Consider the following 22,511-nt stretch of genomic DNA (forward strand, 5'->3'; position numbering starts at 1 on the left):
TGCCAGCAAATTTCATATCGGCACACACTCCGCTGCAGAGTGAAAATCACACTCTGGACTATTATCTAAAGTATTCTCCCATTCCGCTTAGGACGCTTACTTACTTGTATGCTGCTCGTTGCCTGGTCCTAACTTTGTAACTGGATACCACTTCGGTAGCTTGCTTGTATGTTCGGTGTATCTGCCGTGCGGCCATTTAGTGCTAGTGACTGTAAATGGCTCTGGTTCAAATGGCTCTGAGCACTATGGGACTTAACATCTGTGGTCATCAGTCCCCTAGAACTTAGAACTACTTAAACCTAACTAACCTAAGGACATCACACACATCGATGCCCGAGGCAGGATTCTAACCTGCGACCGTAGCGGTCACGCGGTTCCAGACTGTAGCGCCTAGAACCGCACGGCCACACCGGCCGACTGGTGACTATAATGAGCACTTGAGGGGTGTACTGTTGTGTTTGTGTTGTTGTTGCTGCTGCTGCTGTTCTTGATGATGATGATGATGATGATGATGGTGGTGGTGTGAACAGAGAGGCGGTGAAACTTGTTGGTGGCACAGAGTTTACACCTCTCAAGGGTCGCGCCAAGTCTCAACCATCCAGTGGTCGGATCACTATTAAGAGGTCACACGCTCTCACTTCATGAATCACTGCGAAACGGTTTGTAATTTCACCCAGAAAATTACCAAAAAGCCTTAAACGTTTTTGGTTTGGTGCCAAATACGGGCGATGAAAATTCTTCTCATTCCCAAGATTCGAAGCGGCTGTTAATGAGAAGAGCGTGCGGGGGATGGAATACTTGTGCGGAATGATACTTCTACAGAGAGTCATTTTTCATTTCCATGGGGGCTGCGGCTGTAGGTACCATAGAGGCACACTAAGAGTTTGTTTCCTATCTAGCAACGTAAAATAGCGTTTCTAGGAATTCATTTCAATATAATATGTTTCAATGTTGAAAAAATGCGACCAGTCCCTTTTTTGCGATAATTTGTTTTGTTTTTATTTGCTTAAGCCTGGTTTCCCCATTTTCTGGTGAGGCCTAGGTTTAGACTGGAAGATGAAAGACAGTTTTTGCTTTAACGAAACTAACAAACGTGAAAACAAGAAACCTGGTTATGGTGAAAAACTGGTCTGTATCTTAGACCGAGATGTAGGATAGGTTGAGAGTTGATAGACTGTTATGAGTCGGCGTAGGAAACAAATGTGAAAGCATAAAACGACCGGAAGTGTATTGGATTCCGCAGAAATGTCAACACACTCCGAAAGCGCACAAGTGTCGCTCCGCACACCTGTCACAAACCCGAGCGTGCGTTGGCGACGTTATTTACAGAGATGAGTGTATTTACAGACAATACAACTGAGGTGACAAAAGGCATGGGATACCTCCTTATATCGTATCGGACCTTCTTTTGCCCGGTGTAGTGTACCAACTCGACGTGGCATGGACTCAACACGTCATTGGAAGTCCCCCACAGAAATAGCGAGCCATGTTGACTCTACGGCCGTCTATAACTGCGAAAGTGTTGCCGGTGCAGATTTTTGTGCGCGAACTGACCTCTAGATTTCGTCCCGTAAATGTTCGATGGGTTTCATGCGGGGAGATCTGAGTCGATAAATCATTCACTCGAATTGTCCGCAATGTTCTTCAAGCAAATCGCGAACAATTGTGGCCCGGTGACATGGAATATCGTCATCCACAAAAATTCCGTCGTTGTTTGGGAATATGAAGTCCATGAAGGGCTGCAAATGGTCTCCAAGTAGACGAACATAATCATTTCAAATCAATGATCCCTGTAAACATAGCCCGCACAATTATAGAGCCATCACCAGCTTGCACTGTGCCTTGTCGGCAACTGGGCCGATGGCTTCGAACCCTACCATCAACTCTTACCAACTGAAATCGGGACTCGTCTGACCAGACCACGGCGCTCCAGTCGTCTAAGGTCCAACCGGTATGGTCACTAGCCCAGTCGAGGCGCTGCAGGCAATCTCGTGCTGTTAGCGAAGACACTCGGATCGGTCGTCTGGTGCCATAGCCTATTAACGCCAAATTTAGCCGCACTGTCCTAACGGATGGGTTCGTAGTACGTCCGGTTATTTCACACAATGTTGCTTGTCTGTTAGCAATGACAACTCTGCGCAAAAGCTACTGCTTTCGGCCGTTAAGTAAATGTTGTCTGCCATTGCGTTGTCTGTGGTGAGAGGTAATGCCTGAAATTTGATATTCTTGGCACACTGCTGACGCTGTAGATCTCGTAATATTGAATTCCCTAACGACTTCCGAAATGAAATGTCGCATGCATCTGCGTCAGTTATCACGTTGGACTTTTCTGACAAGAATAATCTGAATACAAATAACAGCTCCGCCAATTCACTGCCCTTTTATACCTAGTGTTCGCGGTACCACCGCCATCTGTATATGTGCGCTCTGCTATCCCAAGGCTTTTGTCATCTCAGTTTATATGAAGACCGGCTTGGGCCGGCGACCGGAAGTGAGCAATCGCGCAACACGGGCCTAGTAATACTAGGGCCCGTGTTGCCCGGCAGCCTCGTCCAGCGGCTAAGTCCCGTTCAAGGTCACCCGCCTAGCGTACAACCAAGAGTGGCACGGCCACCAAAACAAAAAGTGAATAGATTTTTTTAATAAAAAAAGGGAGGGAGATAAGGAAAAGAGATAAGGACAGGACAAAACACACTTTATTGTCTATAATGAATCATACAATCACCGTTGATCTTTATTTTACAATTGCCATTGCCGACTTTTGCCCATAAAAAGAGGTACTCATCAGCATTTGACTTCTTCTTCCTTCTCGTAGTCAAAACAAATGGCATGCTTGGAACAAGAGTACCATAAGGCTGTTTTGCTTGTATGCTCCTGTGTGAGCTGTTTTGGACGTTTTATGTTCATGGATATTCGGAAATATTCTTGAATTTTGTGCTTCGATTATAGTAATTTTCTAAATTGATTATTCGGAAGACACTATTATCAAGTAACTTTATTCAAGTGTGCGGAAATACTCTCTTATATTCTCGCGGTTGTTTATAGGCTGTTAACAACCTCATATTCGTTGCATAAATTCGATGTAATTGCTTTTGAGGAAGAACTGTAGCCAGAAAAAAGAAACGAATTGATCGGTCAGGTCCACTCGACTGACAAAGAAGTTACCTGTTTCGTAGCTCCTATGAGTGTCATATCAACAGAGTAAGAGGTAATTTCTGTACATTAATTTTTATCTACAATTGTTGTTCCTTTTGTTCTGGCAGTCCCATGACAACAATAACAGGGATAGGAAAACAGGGAAATTTTTCTGAAACTATTACATATCCATCTGCCTTGTCGGATTGATTTTGTTGCAGAGTGATTCTTCAAAACTGTTGAACTGTGGTGACATGCGTTATGGTAGCGGAGTAGTATTAAACTTTGACGTTTTTAGACACCGCGGGTAACTAGTCCGTATCTTGCACATGCATGCGAGACGAAGATCTGATTGACCATTTTCGCCTTTTTTTCTTTCTCACCTCTCAAGGCCGATTTTAGACTTGTCCAGGGGAACCCGAAGAAGTAAGGAAATAAGATTGGGATTTAACATCCCGTCGGTATCGAATCATTAGAGATGGAGCACGAGCGCGGATTGTGTCAAGGATGGGGAAGGGAAACGGCCGTGCCATTTCAAAGGAACCATCCCGGCATTTCCCTGGAACGATTTAGGGAAATCATGGAAAACCTGAATCTGGATGGCCGGTCGCGGGGTTGAATCGTCGTCCTTGCGAATGCGAGTCCAGTGTGCTGACCACTGCGCCACCGCGCTCGGTGGGGAGCTCGAAATAAGTACAGGCGACGCTATGCAGTGTACGACGCTGATACGATAAAAGTAAAGTATCACAGTACTTCATCCTTCATTTCTGTCAACAAGGAAAAAAAAAAAAACTAACTATATTACGTCGTCTTAAACAAACTGCAGACGTAATTGAAAGATTCTTAGGATGTTAGGCTGCGTCAAGTTCAATTTATTCTACATTATCGACGTTTCGAACACTCTACTCTACAATCTGGATCTGCGCGACCGCTACGGTCGCAGGTTCGAATCCTGCGTCGGGCATGGATGTGTGTGTGGTGTCCTTAGGTTAGTTAGGTTTAAGTAGTTGTAAGTTCTAGGGGACCGATGACCTCAGAAGTTAAGTCCCATAGTGCTCAGATCCATTTTATTTGAACCACTCTACTGGAATCTTCTTCAGCATCTTCTGGTGTTCACGTTTAGAGTCGGAAGGAGACCTCAGAGACTGGTCGAATTGTCGACCGTGTAGAAGAAACTGAACACGACGCGGCCGAACATTCTAAAAGATTTTATCTTTATAATAACTGCCACAAAAGCCTGCTGACTTACATAGCACACATTATCGTTGCCATGTTACATCCAAATCAAATTATGGACATGAAGTTTCGACGAACTTTGCAGGTGGAAAGCGTCTCTTCATAATTCGTGGCGGATGATATTTGCAGCGCGTTTTGTGGAGGTTTTCCGCCATGTTTGAACTATCGGAAGGCAGTAGGCGGGCGTGATCTGCATTCCAGCTGCGGGGACTGTTTGCGTTGGTGGACGGTATGGTGTGGCGTGGACACACAGTACGCGGGCCGCGCGATCTGCGTGCTTGGGAGGGCTGCGGATGCCGCATTACTCAGTAGTGGGCGCCAGCGCACAGCACACACAGCTTCACTGCCCACCTGTCACGTATCACTTTCAGCGTAACAGTTGTGGCAAGTAAACGTGGGACTGTTTGACGACAAAGAAAAAGTGTAATAAATGAATCTCAAGAATAATTTGAATATTGATGTATACACGAGAAAATAAAACATCAGGCATGGTCATGACTTTACAGCCTCATGCTCCAGCTCCGCCACCAGCACCACTACTGTTAACACCACGACATCAATAACACCAGCTACACATCAGTAAACACTGCAGCATCCATAGAACTGGGTATAATATTGTCTACTAACTGATTTAATGGCACCGTCACAAGTGTTAGCAGCACAACAATAGGTAAAGTAGCATCATTACTGTCAAAAGTAAATCATCAGTAAACGACCGTGTCGTGTGTACAGCGGTTCCCGTCAGAACAGCGAAGTCAGCATGGTGTGGGCCAGTGGTAGGATGGATGACCGGCAGTATATGCCAAGTGTAGTGTAAACTTTCCCCTTTGCTTTATGGCAGGGGAGACAAGATGGGTGGTGGAGTAAAGTCTCTGATCACCAGTCTGTGCGCTGATGTTCTGGATTAAATTCCAAACCTCTCCGCTGTGTCTCTTGAAGTGAAGGCATGCGACACTTTCGATGGTGATCCGCCCGTACGTCCGTTGGGTGGGAACGTTAAGCTTGACCGGCCGCTTGGTGCTCTTCGAGAGGAGTAGGCTATATGCTGGCATCGTGTTTCACCCTCTGCCTTCTCCCACGTCTCCAATACGAACAGGACACTTCCACACATATCTCTCACACTTTGCGTAGGAATGGTGCCTGCGGTTGCGGGGGATACTTAAAACCTTTATAACTAGAAGGTTGAAACTGCAGTTCGGGGTCTCCCAGTCATTCAAGACATACGACTTTACTATTGTCAACAGCTCGAACCGTTGAGCTCTCCAAATAATAAGATGTCGAGAACAACATCATCACTGATTCTGAAATAACGATGAGTAACTTCATTTACTACAAATTTCACTCATTATATGTCCGCCCCCAGTAGCTGAGTGGTCAGCGCGACAGAATGTCAATCCTAAGGACCCGGGTTTGATTCCCGGCTGGGTCGGAGATTTTCTCCGCTCAGTGACTGAATGTTGTGTTGTCCTAATTATCATCATTTCATCCCCATCGACGACGCGCAAGTCGCCGAAGTTGCGTCAACTCGAAAGACTTGCAACCAGCGAACGGTCTACCCGTCGGGAGTCCCTAGCAACACGACTCACTTTTTTTTTTTTTTTTTTGGTCATCAGTCTACTGACTGGTTTGGTGCGGCCCGCCACGAATTCCTTTCCTGTGCTAACCTCTTCATCTCAGAGTAGCACATGCAACCTACGTCCTCAATTATTTGCTTGACGTATTCCAATCTCTGTCTTCCTCTACAGTTTTTGCCCTCTACAGCTCCCTCTTGTACCATGGAAGTCATTCCCTCATGCCTTAGCAGATGTCCTATCATCCTGTCCCTTCTCCTTATCAGTGTTTTCTACATATTTCTTTCCTCTCCGATTCTGCGTAGAACCTCCTCATTCCTTACCTCATCAGTCCACCTAATTTTCAACATTCGTCTATAGCACCATATCTCAAATGCTTCGATTCTCTTCTGTTCCGATTTTCCCACAGTCCATGTTTCACTACCACACAATGCTGTACTCCAGACGTACATCCTCAGAAATTTCTTCTTCAAATTAAGGCCGGTATTTGATATTAGCAGACTTCTCTTGGCCACAAATGCCTTTTTTGCCATAGCGAGTCTGCTTTTGATGTCCTCCTTGCTCCGTCCGTCATTGGTTATTTTACTGCCTAGGTAGCAGAATTCCTTAACTTCATTGACTTCGTGACCATCAATCCTGATGTTAAGTTTCTCGCTGTTCTCATTTCTACTACTTCTCATTAACTTCGTCTTTCTCCGATTTACTCTCAAACCATACTGTGTACTCATTAGACTGTTCATTCCGTTCAGCAGATCATTTAATTCTTCTTCACTTTCACTCAGGATAGCAATGTCATCAGCGAATCGTATCATTGATATCCTTTCACCTTGTATTTTAATTCCACTCCTGAACCTTTCTTTTATTTGCATCATTGCTTCTTCGATGTACAGATTGAAGAGCAGGGTCGAAAGGCTACAGCCTTGTCTTACACCCTTCTTAATACGAGCACTTCGTTCTTGATCGTCCACTCTTATTATTCCCTCTTGGTTGTTGTATATATTGTATATGACCCGTCTCTCCCTATAGCTTACCCCGACTTTTTTCAGAATCTCGAACAGCTTGCACCATTTTATATTGTCGAACGCTTTTTCCAGGTCGACAAATCCTATGAAAATGTCTTGATTTTTCTTTAGCCTTGCTTCCATTATTAGCCGTAACGTCAGAATTGCCTCTCTCGTCCCTTTACTTTTCCTAAAGCCAAACTGATCGTCACCTAGCGCATTCTCAATTTTCTCACTTAGTACTCATTATATGTACTTTGGTTGAATAACTCTAAGAATAAAAAAAACTATAACGATAGATAGTGTGATCTATTATTTTATTTTCTGATGCAATCCGCTTGGACCACCATGGAAAGAGCTCAGCACTACAAAAAATGGAAACTATGGAATTTTTTCGCCTGCTTTTATAAATGTGCTTCAACGTTTCCGTTGGTGACGAAAATGGACCCAACAAGATTATTAAGTTGTAATTTCTTTTATCTTACGTACTATACAGAATTATGATTATTTTTAGTTGCAGAATAAATTGCAACTCTCACTTGTCCGTATAGAAAGCCTCAATCAATAAAAAACATCAGCCGCAGAAAGTATTTTCGCTTCACACATTGGAATCGTCAGCAGCTTCATTTTACTAGCAATCTGCCCGTGAAACGCGGACGACTACAGTACTTGCTTCGCTACGGCTCTCAACATGAATATCGATTCGTAGCCCATATAAGTCTGAAGTAGTGCTTTGATATTTTCTCATCTTCAAGCCACACATTTTGATCTTTCAAGTATTTTGTATCGCGACAGACAATTGACGGAAAGCGTTCGCAGCCTCTTCGCAACTTTTGCAGCTTCTGACCTAAAGGCATGGACTGATACAAAGATCTTTAGACCATGACGTTGGAGCATTAACACTGGCGCTGGCGTTTGTCACAGAAAATGACTGATATTCTAAATTTTCAGTATTATATTCTTATAGAAATAGATTGCAAACGAATGTCCTCAGTAAGGTCTCTCATACAGCAATGTAGTCCACCGCCAAATCTAATAAAGTATTTTTTAAAATTCCTTATTCTATAGCCTAGTCGTGCTTTATAATGTCATTTCCCTTCATGTGCTTAAATTTCCTTCCAAGATAACTAGTTTCAAAGAATTAAAATCAATATACATAATAATGTAACAATCGTTTGTCCATACATGCCGCTTAACACTACAATCCACTTCCGCAGCTACATGGGGGGTTGTATGGCACGGTGGTCATCCATCATCTGTCCGTGAGTAAGGTTTCGCTTTGGAACTCTGGGGACTGGATTCGATTATATGGATGTCCACAAAGAGGATCACACCAATGGACTTGTTATGAGAAGTCAATGACTTAGCCGGGAGTCGAGTACTGGAGTAACCAAGCATGGCCAGAATGTTCTTTCCAAAAGGTTGGAGGATCTCCAGAGTGTTATAGAATCTCCAACAATGTTCGAGAATGTTCCACAGTGTTCCAGAATGCTATAGAATTTTCCAGAATGTTCGATAATGTTCCAGAATGTTCTGGGATATTCGCGAAAGTGAGTTGCTTGAGATAGTGAACAGTGTGTTAAGTGGAATTTTAGTGTGTTAAGTAATATTAACATTTATCAGGATGCCGAAACGTAAATGAGGAGGAGATCTTGCTAATGGTGGATTGAAAATAACAAAATAGAAGAAACAGCGAAGATATGAAACAGATGAGACGCGAGATGCATGTTTAGCTTCACAACAGAAGAGAATGAATAGACCGAAAGGAAACTTAACAGATGAACAACGAGATAAGAGCAGAGGTACGAGTGAAACTCTCAGCACGCAGATATGGAGAAAACGCTGCTGAAACAAGATTACGAATGAGATGAAAAGAGTTACAATGAGCGAATTTTGTGAAAGGAGGAGGAGATTAGTGTTTAACGTTCCGTCGACAACGAGTTCATTAGATTGGTTCAAATGGCTCTGAGCACTATGGGACTCAACTGCTGTGGTCATAAGTCCCCTAGAACTTAGAACTACTTAAACCTAACTAACCTAAGGACAGCACACAACACCCAGCCATCACGAGGCAGAGAAAATCCCTGACCCCGCCGGGAATCGAACCCGGGAACCCGGGCGTGGGAAGCGAGAACGCTACCGCACGACCACGAGATGCGGGCAGTTCATTAGAGACGGAGCGCAAGATCGGGTGAGGGAAGGATGGGGAAGGAAATCGGCCGTGCCCTTTCAAAGGAACCATCCCGGCATTTGCCTGAAGCGATTTAGGGAAATCACGGAAAACCTAAATCAGGATGGCCGGAAACGGGATTGAACCGTCGTCCTCCCGAATGCGAGTCCAGTGTGCTAACCACTGCGCCACCTCGCTCGGTGAATTTTGTGAAAGATAACGTTTGCAAAGCGCATGAATAAAACAGTAGTGTGCCATAAGTGCAAAGCAGACAAGTAGAGACTATAATTTAGCAAATGAAGTATTCAGTCAAGAGTACAACAAATGCAAACGTCATTAGCAAAATGGATCAAGTGTGGCAGTTCTGTGGTGCCAAGAAATTCTGTGAAGAAACGCCAGGAATATGTATCATGAGTGGAAAAATTAGTATAGCACCATTGGAAGTGCGCGCATCAGAATTATTTCATTACTTTGTTGGTGAAACTCTGGAATCAAAACATTTTCTACAAAATTGGGGGTGTTGTTTGATATCCTTAGATTAGTTAGGTTTAAGTAGTTCTAAGTTCTAGGGGACTGATAACCATAGATGTTAAGTCCCATAGTGCTCAGAGCCATTTGAACCATTGGGAGCGTAAATGCTTGCTTTCAAATGGCATCATTTGGTGCTACTTCCTTGAGCAGCGAAAAACGTTAGGTACAACAAGTTCATCAGGGATAAAATATCGGAGTTCAGTGAAGAGGTATTTAATCAAGCACTTATTCGTTTACAAGACAAATTGTTGACAATAATCAAACTTACGTGGAACTCAGAATGCAAGCGGCACGATGAGTTGGAACCGATGCATTGAATTCCGAAATATTGAAAGAGAAACATTATGATATTGATGGATTATTGTTATATTTTTGAATGTCAATCCTTAGGATCTTCTCGAATGTTCTCAAGTGATCCAAAAGAAAATGAAGACTAAGCGAAGTGGGCGTTTTTCAGGTAGTTCGTAATAACTCTCCTACTTGATGCAATGTCGTAGCTCAGTTAGTAAGACGGTTCGCGTGGAAGCAACCGCATGAAAAATATCGACCAGAACTGTGTACTCAGGTACTATCAATGTTTGATTGTGGCATCTCCCTTCTACACAAATATTTCAATACTAAATTTATTGGTTCAAGCCGTAATTGATCATCTGCATGCAGTAGAGGTAGCACTGTTCTCTACCGACGACGGTTTAACGTGTCTGTTATAATACTTGCGGATTTTGTGCCTACACAATCTCCGTACGACAGAAATTGACGCAGTTTGCATCCATTAAGTCATTTATTTCGGAAGGGACCGTAACAGTTACATTAAAAGACTGAACTTTAAGGGTATCTCAGAAGAACCTACTTGAAAGTTACGACATGTTATCAAGACTTAATTGACAAATGTTACTCAGCTAATTGCTTATCGCTAACGCAGAAACGCGAAGATAAACTCAAGCTTACAGCAACTAGCACAAATGCATACAAACAATTATTCTAACCACGCTCCTTCCAGCAATGGAACGGAAAGGAGTATAATTATTTTATATTATAACACGCTACCTTTAGTACGCACATTATTGTTTCCTTGAGTGCTGATGAAGATGTAGTGTCCTGGTGGTTCGCAACTTCCACGATTACCACCGTTTTGCTGAGTGCCTTTTTTGCTAATTGTTCCTCGATTCTGATCCGTAGTTTCAGAATGGACTGCTTCCCTAATTAAAAACACGCCCTTGCTAAGTAATGTGCGTTATTCATCAGCGGCCGATAGGGCGAAGAGATGCTATTATCGTGATAGCCCCGACCCAGTTGCGGTGCCGTTGGCGTGAGTCTGTCGAGTCAGGAAGTTTAATCCCGCAGGACCACTCGTGTGCCGTACTCGCTTATCGCATTCCTCTTGAATTGCTTCCGGCAACTGTGGCACTCATCTGATGGCTAGCTGCCCGAGGTCTCTATCTGAGAGGTAGCTTATCTCCACGAATCCAGCAAAATGTAGCAACCACCAGTCAAACGGCGATAATCAGTCCTTTACATACGAGTTCTAATTCTAACCTTAATCAGATTTTTAAATTCTGCAGTTCTTTCCTTTAGAACGTAAAATAACTAAAGCGAGTTTTCGGTCATATTGAACAGTGAAAACGGAAAACTGTGAAAGTGTTTTATTTTTTCACCAAACGCGGTCATAAAGTGGTATCGTGTTCTCGGTACTCCATTGCATGTCCCTAGACTAGATCCAAGTGCGAAACCTTGTATAAATCTTGTATAAATTATTTAAAACATGCGTTGGTAGATCTCGTATGGTCATTGTGCCAAGCTGTGCTTCCTTCTGGGCGTCCAAAATTTAACAGACAGGAGGAATCTTTTTTTTTACTACAGTTCTCCTATTTAAAAGCGTAATGCTGTTTTTCTGTACTTGTATTATCACAAATAAAACGTAGTGCCTTCTTATTAACGGAACTATTTTGTCGAAAACTGACATTACTGAGAGTGAGAGCGCGGGTGCGCGCAAAATGCAAGTTCATTCTTGCAAAGAAGAACACATCAGCCAGCCATTGTTAATTATGGTATTTATTTACACAAATAGCACCTTTAGAGTTTCATCTTCAGACGGTTGTTCAAATTTATATCATGTCTGTTGTTGACATTACTTGTTGAAAAAGAAAACAGCCAACAACGAATGTAAACAATAACGAATGTAATAAACCGGTAACGACGCTATTTGTGTAAATAAATTGCTTTATTAACGGCGGTTGGTTGCTGTTTTCTTCCTTGCAAGAATGTATTTGATAAGGCATTCATTTTCCAATTTCTCACAATTTTGCAGTGATGCAATGACCAGCATAATTCTGTGGTATTAGAGCATCTGCTTAATTTTTTTTTTGGATACGTATCAGTTATATACAAACAGAGACATGCCCTTTCTCTTCTTCTGACAAATGTCAGATCTGGCACACGGAACGTTTCCTATTCCTCCTCTTCATATAATCAGAAATGTTAGTGAGATATCCCCAAATAGCATAAGAGCAATCAAATAAATAAAGTAACTGTCCCCATACGTTACACAGCAACTGTACCGTTAATTTAATCGCTGCTGCGATGTGTCTTTTTAGTTTATACGAAGTTATTGTAAGAAGAGACACAGCTTCTTCAGCTATTGAAGAGTGTAACACCACCTCTGGACGGCAGGAGCAGCAGTGATGAATTATCCACGAAAACAGCGCTCCACTGTTGTAACAGCCACACATGTTTGATCTCACGACGCAAAATGCTCTCAGAACGCTGAACTTCTCCGGTCCCACACACACCAGTGACACTTCTGAAAGTTGTGTATGAATTTTCGTCATAATTTTTCTTGTTTTGGATGTCTGCAATCCCGCTCGTAAGACGTGAGTTGTTTAGAAATCCGCGAGCAGCCTCGGCAGAGAAGCTGCGCTGCGCAGAGATGAGTTAGACATGATATTTGCTCTGCGAAGATGAGCGCCAAATTTATCTGTCAGTCACGAGGAGACGAGACGAGACAGGACAGTTGAGCTTTCGTGTTGGATGTTAACAGTCGAGTTTTCGTTTAGCTACCGTAAGCAGCAAACAACGGAGAGTTTTGGGAATTATAGATAAATGGAAGATTTGTTGTGGAGAGAAAAATAATTGATTTTTTGCATTGGTATGATTATAAACTTTTTGAAGAAAGGATTACAATTAATGATTAAGTTTGTTTTATTTGCGGCAGCGGTTTGATAATGCAGCATTCTTGGATCGTCACGCATCCAGAGAAGGAATCTTTTTGCTTTTCATTTTTTATTAGGATATATCGATCATTGTGAGAGAAATGGAATTAGGAACTAGATTTTATAATTTTGTTTAAGGAAAGATTATAAAGTGAAGTTTAATTTTTGTAATTCTTGATTTACAATTCTCTGATTTCAGAGAAAGCTTAACTATTATTTAAGTTTCATTAAATGGTATTAAGTCAAACAGTATGATATTGCTTTTTTGTCCACATTCAAAGAGTCAATTATTTTTCAATTTATTTAAAACTATTATCAACAATTATGAACCAAGAAAGACAGCAATGGTTTTAGGGAACGCATTATACCTTCACGGGTCTCAGTAGTTAGATTTTGCAGCTGTGTTATCCAGATGCGCTGTAGCTATGAGAGCAGTTTGCACGGCGTTATCCATTGCGATCCACGTAAGCCAAATAGTGTCGAAAACATGTTGTTTCTTTAATTAAATTTCACAGGGACCAACTTTGGTTTCAAAGCAATCAGTTTTTCATCAGAGTTCATAGTCAGATTTCGTGATAACAGTAAGTTTCAGATAGTTCATGATTTTTTTAAAGAGTTATAACAGTTAGATTTCTCTATCCATCCTTGCATTTGAGGTTTCCCACCAATAGTTAGCGCTACGCAAGCTATCAGATCGAAGGTCTGATCCACGCACCATTCTAAACAGGAAGTCCAGAGTGTAGCATCTAACGGTCTATTTAACATTAGAAATGCAATCAACATCACAGATCTACTTTCACTAAAATAAATTTAAAGAAATAACTTTCATTTGGCGACATTCCTTCTCGGTTCGGGCGTCAGGGAATTTTCTAAGATATTTTTTTTCAAGCAATCAGAGAAATTGCACTACTCTCGATTGCTATTTACTTGTAGATTTGTTTGCTGCTGAGCCATTTACTAATTATTTATGTTTTATTACTGCTCTTTGTCATAATTTCTGAAAATTTCTTTATTTTAAATTTTTTTACTGTACTGTTATAATTAACAAGTCGTGTAACATAGTATATAGCAAATCGAGTAGCAATAATTCTCATACAGCCAATATGCAAAATCCAAGTGATAACAATACCTTAATTCTCGACGAGTCACTTATTAATGCTGCGGAAACTAATTCAGACACAACAGTGCTTGATTTAGATGCTTCCCAGCCAGACAGGTTACGAGGCATATGGACAATACACAGAAATCAGATGGCAACATTTTTGTGAACTTAAAAATTTCTTTTGAAGATGAGACGCGAGACCCGAGACTAAAAGTTTTAGATTCCGCTCAGTCTGACGGTATCGCCACGCAGACGACGCAAACTTTTTCTGAAAACAGTGAATGAAAACGTTGACAAACAATCAACTCAGCACACAACAGTTAGCACGAAATCGCAGAAAAACGAACTTGCTCTGATGCTTCAGCACTTATTCCACGACAGTAACAAAACACTAGCAAATCAGTTAGCAAGTCACCTTGAAACAAAATTACAAGAAAATAACAAAATACTGGAAAGAAAACCAAAACAGGAATTATTCTGACATAAACCATATAACGACAGAATGAGAGCGGAATTAAGCAAAATCTCTTCAAGACAAGACGAAATTGCTGAAAGCAGACACAATTACAGCGTCAGTTTTCTCAGAGAGTGGCTGAGATTGGCAGAAAATTTAAAGAAATTACACATGTATTCCGAAAAGATAAAGTTTCAATTGTTGAAAAAAATTAATGAAGTAGCTCCTAGCGCCGCGTTCGCAAAATTGCAGTGCAATCACATTAGCGTTCGAAACAGGCACAGAATTTGGAAAGAGAAACAAAATTGACACCATAGCAAAAGAACAATTTGAAACACTGAAAGCACAGATCGATGAACATACAAACAAAGTTGAGGAAAGCGAGCAGACACATAACCAGTACAGTTTAAGTAGACCTCAATATAGAGTTTTAAAGAGGGGCAGATGACGGTAAACATACAGCACAAACTATGCACACATCTAGCTGACACTGAAATGCATTTGACAAAAGAACAAGATACACATGATTGTAATGAGAGCTGTCACAGTTTGGCCAACTTAGACGTAAAAGAGACTTTAAATATAAACACAAACATTCTCACACGTATTTCAACCGACCGAAATTTAATGACTTGGCAAGACACAATGGATTTGACTACAAACATCTTTTATTGGTTAGAAAGTTTAAAGATTTTCGCAATAGTATCAACTATTTACATCCCTTAGAATGGATCCCATAGTTTAGCTTTCCTTTACAACCATCTTAGCAAGTGACACACAAGCTAGAATTTACTTGCAGTTTTTGGAAGGTAAACCAATTGTGAAATAGGACCCATAGCAAGAAAATCCTTTTCCTTAGAGGAATTTCTCTAGCACACTGCTCAGAGACTACACATCGTGAAGTTAAGGACAAACTCATCAGTTTGCCAAATTTTGAAAATTCACAATTTGCAACCTTAATGCAGTTCAAGTACACTGTACAACAGAACCAATATTTGACAGAACCGTTCAGCCAATCTGCTTTAATCCCGCTTCGAATTTCTAAACTCGCAAGATCTTTTCATGTTTCTTTGGTGACAGAACATCAGGAAGAAAACATCAGTGCATTCCGTGACGTTGTACAATTGCTTGGAATTCAAGAATCCCAATATACGTACGAAAACAGGAAATTTTATCAGAACAACCACAGTTACAATGACAGTCGAAATAGGAGGTATTTTATACAATTCATTGACTACAGAGACAGAAGATAAGGGAATAACCAACAGTATCAGAAACGCTATCAGGTACATAACATTTTAAATAGACCATAGTACGACCAGCAGAACAAAATCTGAATTTTTATCATAACAACCAGCACTTTCATAATTCAGGGGCAGCATGAACTATCCTTCACAGTAACATAGTAACTTTGGCCACAGTTACATGCAAAGGAGCAAAGGAATAAGAATTTGCATATGCATAGGCAGCAACCATACAATCACAACTATCATGACAACAGACAAGAAAACCACAGTCTCCGGGAAAATGACAGATAAGGGAATATGAGAAATGAAAATTACAGACAATAGCAATGTTTTGTTTTGAATGAATCGGATTATCGTTTTCACCCACGACAATTTCATTCTTATAATGCAGAATCGAGACAATCTCTACAAACAACTGAAGTTTCGCAACTTGTTTCACTTAGACGCGTCAGTGGCGTACAACGGTGACTAGAGAAGAGGACCGCAGAGGATACAAACACAGACAACGCGATGAACTGAAAATATCATTTGTCTGGAAGACATCAGGGACACATTGTTACAAGAAAAAGAGGAACTTCAAAAACAAATTTATTATCCAGTCATCAGTGTACAAATAGGCAAACATACTTTAATCGCGGTTATAGATTCAGGCTCTCCAGTTACGATGCAGAATTCAATGAATGTACTCTAAATGAAACTTGCCATACTTTACCACTACACAGAACAAAAGTTAGAGTAGCTCTTTCAGGGAAAGGTATCGATAAAAAACTGCAAACACATTTACAATTTACTGTACAAGGTCACAATTCCTTCGCTACCTTTTGGATCGTTCCTCTACTGACGACAGGGATTATGTCTCGAATGGATTTCTTAAACAGACAAAAATTCTTGTACATCACTACAGACCAATGATACGCAGTTTACATTGAATTTCGAGAAGAGTATTTCAATGGAGGAACAGGAGATAAACAGGCTACAGTTTTTCACGAAAAAAAACGGGGGGGGGGGGGGGGAGTGGTATACGTCATTCTTCACTGATCAGAATTTCCTGTTATTAATGTAGAATAATTGTAGAACCAAATTTATACATTTCTCAAACAATACAGCAGAAACAGACAGCTGTGAACCTGCAACAGTCAGGGATAGGAAACAATTACAAATAGTTGTACCGACTTCCTCAAGTTTTTGACAACGTTCCTGAAACTAAGACCAGATTTGTTCACAAACTTCGTGTGAAGCCCTACGATACTTTTGTTTCTAGACATTACAACATTCCATTCATTTATAGAGACAAAGTAAATCAGGAAATTGAATTTATGCTTCAACAGGACTTAACGGAAACAGCAGTTAGCCCTTATAACAGTCCGTTACACTTTGGTCCAAGAAAAAGATGATTCCCTGAGAGCTGTTTTAGATTCAAGACTAATTAATGACCTCATCGTAACAGAAACAGAGTTGTTCCAAAAATTTCGTGGACCCATAGTATTTTATGCACACGATTTAAAATCAGGATTCCGCCGGATCGAATTACAGTCCAATTGTCGCAAACATACGATCTTTTTATACTTCGGAGTTTGTTATCAATTTTGCAAACTACCTTTAGGTATTAATATTTCATGTCCAGCTTACATCAGAGGTTAGAACTCCATTCTTCCAACACATTTAAAGGACAGTATCACTACTTCCGCCGACCAAAAACTTATTGCTGAGAAAACTTAGTATCAACATAACAGTGTCTTGAGCTCATTATTGGAAATATTTTCAAATGATGGAATTACGGCCAATTTAAGCAAATCTGAATTTGAAAAATCATCTATTAAATTTTTGCATCGTATGATTTCAGCTTTTGGTATTGAACCCGAACCAAACAGGCCATTTGTGACATGGCAGTCCGTACTACTGGACGTCAAGTTAGAAGCTTTTTATGCCTCGTCAGATTTTTTCGCCATTTCATTCACTAAAAATCGCTCAGCACTCCAAGATTATGTCGGTTAAGTGGTAACAATTCATATCGCTTTTGGGACTAACAAGCACAGACGGAATTTGATAAATTGAAACAAGCTTCATTAAAAACACCTTTGCTTTCTCACCCAGACGTTGCTGGTGAATTTTGCATCGTGACTGACAGCTCCAAGACAGCCCTGGACGTTCATGCGTTGCAAGAAGTATAGGAAAATGAAGTTATTGTTAGTAAGAGCATTGAATTTGCCAGCCGTATTCTTTCCGCTTGAGAAAGAAATTATTCACTCATAGAACTTGAGGCACTAGCTGTCGTTTGGGCTTCTACAAAATTTCGATGTTTTTTATTTAGCAAACATAAAAAAGCGTACACAGGCCACTGTGCGTCACAGTTTCTTATGACCACCAAACTTTCTCATGGTCGCTTGGGAAGGCGGGCATTATATCTACAGGAATTTCATTTCACTGTTATACACATTAGTGGAAAAGAGAATATTGTTGCTGAAGTCTTTTCGCAATCTCTTGGTGGTTCAAAAATTATTGGTTCATTCACAGAAATCTTTCATTCTAACTTTAGTCTTCTAAACATACCACAGTTTGCCTTTGGAAAGTTACAGTTCTTCTACTTTAGAGGACATTGCGAAAGAACAAGATAAAAGTCCCATATAGAATATCAGTCAGCGATGGTGAGACACAAACAACTCGACAGTAAGACATTATTTTTTGGTTAGAGTTGGTTCGTTCCCAGAGTGGATCGGGGTCCTTTGGTTTGGAGCCGAGTGGAGGGTCTCAACCAGAGGCTTTGTCGACTCTGTGACGGTCTTGGCTGCAGACTACTAGACTTGCGCTATTGGGTGGGGAATTGTAGGACGCCCCTAGATAGGTCAGGGGTGCACTACACAAAGGAAGCGGCTACTCGGGTAGCAGAGTGCTTGTGGCGTGCACATGTTTTTTTTTGGGCTAGGCAGTAGTGCGAGGTGTCCTGATGAACACTCACCAGTCGACGTGCAGGCCGGGAAATCAGGACGCGCTCAGTGTAAAGACACTTCAGCTATCAAGATATTAGCAGTAAATTTTCAGAGTGTTCGGAATAAAGTTCCTGAATTTACTGCCCTCCAGGAAGCGTGTGGCGCGCAAATTATTCTCGGGACTGAGACCTCGCTGAACCCTGAGATAGGAAGTTCTGAAATATTTAGTGAGGGATGGAACGTGTATCGGAAAAACAGATTAGACATCGTAGGAGGTGGTGTCTTCATTGCAGTTGACGAAAATATTGTGTCTACTGAGGTCGAAGTAGAGTGCGATTGTAAAGTTACCTGGACACGTTTAACAGGGCTAGGAGAAATAATTGTTGGGTGTTATTACCGGCCACCAGGTTCCACCGTGACAGTTCTAGAATCTTTCAAAGGGGGTCTACACTCTGTATCGCAGAAGTACCCGGATCATGCTATATTAGTCGGAGGCGACTTCAACCTACCTATTATAGACTGGGATGTCTATGGATGCATTACAGGTGGTACAGACAAGCCGTCGTGTGAATTACTTTTGAACACATTATCCGAAAACTGTCTTGAGCAGCTAAATCGACAGTCAACGCGTAATAGAAATATTTTAGATCTGGTAGCCACGAACAGACCAGACCTCATCGACGGTGTCAGTGTTGAGACAGGGATTAATAATTATGATGTCATTACAACTATGGTTACGAAAGTTAAAAAGTCGCTCAAGAAGGCTAGGAGAGTATTCTTACTAGAAAGATCAGATAAGCAGTTGTTAGCGTCCCACTTAGTAAATGAATCGACTTCATTTACTTCCGGTACGATGGACGTGGAAGAATTATGGGCAAATTTTAAACACATTGTAAATCACGCATTGGACAAGTATGTGCCGAAAAAGTTGGTTACGGACGGAAAAGACCCACCGTTGTTTAACAGCGTAATTCGGAGAATGCTCAGGAAGCAAAGACAGTTGCACTCGCGGTACAAGAAAGATCGGGAGAATGAGGACAGGAAAAAGTTAGTAGAGATTTGTGCTGCTGTAAAAACTGCGATGCGCGAAACATTCAACCACTACCACCGTCATACCTTAGCAAAAGATCTTGCTGAAAACCCAAGAAAATTCTGGTCTAACGTAAAATCGGTAAGCACGTCGAAGGCTTCCATTCAGTCACTCACTGATCAGTCTGGCCTGGCAACGGAAGACAGCAAAACGAAAGCTGAAATTTTAAATTTAGCATTTGAGAAATCTTTCACGCTGGAGGATCGTACAAACATACCGCCGTTTGAGTCTCGTACAGATTCCCGTATGGAGGACATAGTGATACACATCCCTGGGGTTGTGAAGCCACTGTATGGGTTGAAAATAAATAAATCGCCAGGTCCTGATGGGATTCCAATTCGGTTTTACAGAGAGTACTCTACGGCATTGGCTCCTTACTTAGCTTGCATTTACCGCGAATCTCTTGCCCAACGTTGTCCCGAGCGACTGGAAAAAAGCGCAGGTGACGCCTGTATATAAGAAGGATAGAAGGACGGATCCTCAAAATTACAGACCAATATCCTTAACATCGGTTTGTTGCAGGATTCTCGGACATGTTCTCAGTTCTAAAATAATGAATTTCCTTGAGACAGAGAAGTTGATGTCCATGCATCAGCACGGCTTTAAAAACGCAACTCGCCCTTTTTTCACATGACATGTTGCGAACCATGGATGAAGGGTATCAGACGGATGCCATATTCCTTGACTTCCGGAAAGCGTTTGACTCGGTGCCCCACTGCAGCCTCGTAACTAAGGTACGGGCATATGGGATTGGTTCCCAAATATGTGAGTGGCTCGAAGACTTCTTAAGTAATAGAACCCAGTATGTTGTCCTCGATGGTGAGTGTTCATCGGAGGTGAGGGTATCATCTGGAGTGCCCCAGGGAAGTCTGGTAGGTACGCTGTTGTTTTCTATCTACATAAATGATCTTTTGGATAGGGTGGATATCAATGTGCGGCTGTTTACTGATGATGCTGTGAAGTACGGGAAGGTGTCGTCGTTGAGTGACTGTAGGAGGATACAAGATGACTTGGACAGGATTTGTGATTGGTGTAAAGAATGGCAGCTAGCTCTGGATATAGATAAATGTAAATTAATGCAGATGAATAGGAAAAAGAATCCCGTAATGTTTGAATACTCCATTATTAGTGTAGCGCTTGACACAGTAACGTCGATTAAATATTTGGGCGTAACATTGCAGAGCGATATGAAGTGGGACAAGCATGTAATGGAAGTTGTGGGGAAGGCGGATAGTCGTCTTCGGTTCAATGGTAGAATTTTGGGAAGATGTGGTTCATCTGTAAAGGAGACCGCTTATAAAACACTAATACGACCTATTATTTACTGCTCGAGCGTTTGGGATCCCTATGAGGTCGGATTGAGGGAGGACATAGAAGCAATTCAGAGGCGGGCTGCCAGATTTGTTACTGGTGGGTTTGGTCATCACGCGAGTGTTACGGAAATGCTTCAGGAACTCGGCCGGGAGTCTCTAGAGGAAAGGAGGCGTTTTTTTCGTGAATCGCTACTGAGGAAATTTATAGAACCAGCATTTGAGGCTGACTGCAGTACAATTTTGCTGCCGCCAACTTACATTTCGCGGAAAGACCACAAAGATAAGATAAGAGAGATTAGGGCTCGTACAGAGGCATATAGGCAGTCATTTTTCCCTCGTTCTGTTTGGGAGTGGAACAGGGAGAGAAGATGCTAGTTGTGGTACGAGGTACCCTCCGCCACGCACCATGTGGTGGATTGCAGAGTATGTGTGTAGATGTAGAACATTTTCTCTAAACATTTGAAACCTGATAATGATATGTGATTTGTTTGCATTCCACATGATTTGGTCAACAAGTTTGTTTGTTGTATTCAATATAGTTATGTACACTGTGGAGCGATAAAATGTTGTTACATACTTCGTCAGACCTTTTACTTTCTCCCCATGGAAAAACGCATCTGACGTGTCCCAACTAAATGTAAACTCTGTCAAAGGGCTAAAACATCCTCTGCTTCACATTTTGCTCAGCTATTTCCCATTATTCCAGTGAAATCACGTCATTTAGCAGCAATGGACTTGTATGGACCCATTCCAAAGAGCAGACAAAGCTTTTCGTATATTTTTTGGCAATAGTACTCACATCGAAAATTTGTCTCTTTTGCACCACTGCGTAAAGCGACTGGGAGAACTGTTTCTACAGCATTTACCAAGGACTTTTCAAGAGAAGTTGGACATGTCAAAAAAAAGTGATTACTGACAATTGGGCCTCAATTTCTTTGAACTCTTTTTGTACGCACATTGAAAAATGGAAAAATTTCCCCCGTTTTCATTTCCTGGTTCCATGCTTCTTCCAACCCATCTGCAAGATTCAAGAAAGAAATAGCAAAATTATACAACCATTATCATCACAAAATTCACACAGAATGGGATAGATATATTCAAATATTTGACGACACCACATATTCTTAAAGTAATGATTCCACTTTAATCTCTACACATTTAGTACTAAAAAATAAACAGCCACCTGACAAAATCAGAGAAACAGTACCTTTTCCAAAGTCCCAATGCTTAAGATATCATGAAAGCAACATAAGAGGAGATACAACAACAAAGAATTCAAAGTAGGCCAAAAGGTTTTATTTCGCTCTCGCCAACATCATGCAAACCAAAGAACAAGGTTCATAAATTCTTCTAAATTTACAGTGGACCATTCCATATTCGCTGAATAGCTCACCCGAATGCGACTGAAGTGGAAACATTTCGCACAAAAAAATCTCGTGGTATACATCACAATTCCAATGTAAAGTAATTAGTAGAATAATTCTTCGGGCATTATTTTTTGTATTAGTACACATTTCTTAGCATA

Source organism: Schistocerca nitens, chromosome 2 (assembly GCF_023898315.1).
Source record: "Schistocerca nitens isolate TAMUIC-IGC-003100 chromosome 2, iqSchNite1.1, whole genome shotgun sequence".
Lineage (NCBI taxonomy): Eukaryota > Metazoa > Arthropoda > Insecta > Orthoptera > Acrididae > Schistocerca > Schistocerca nitens.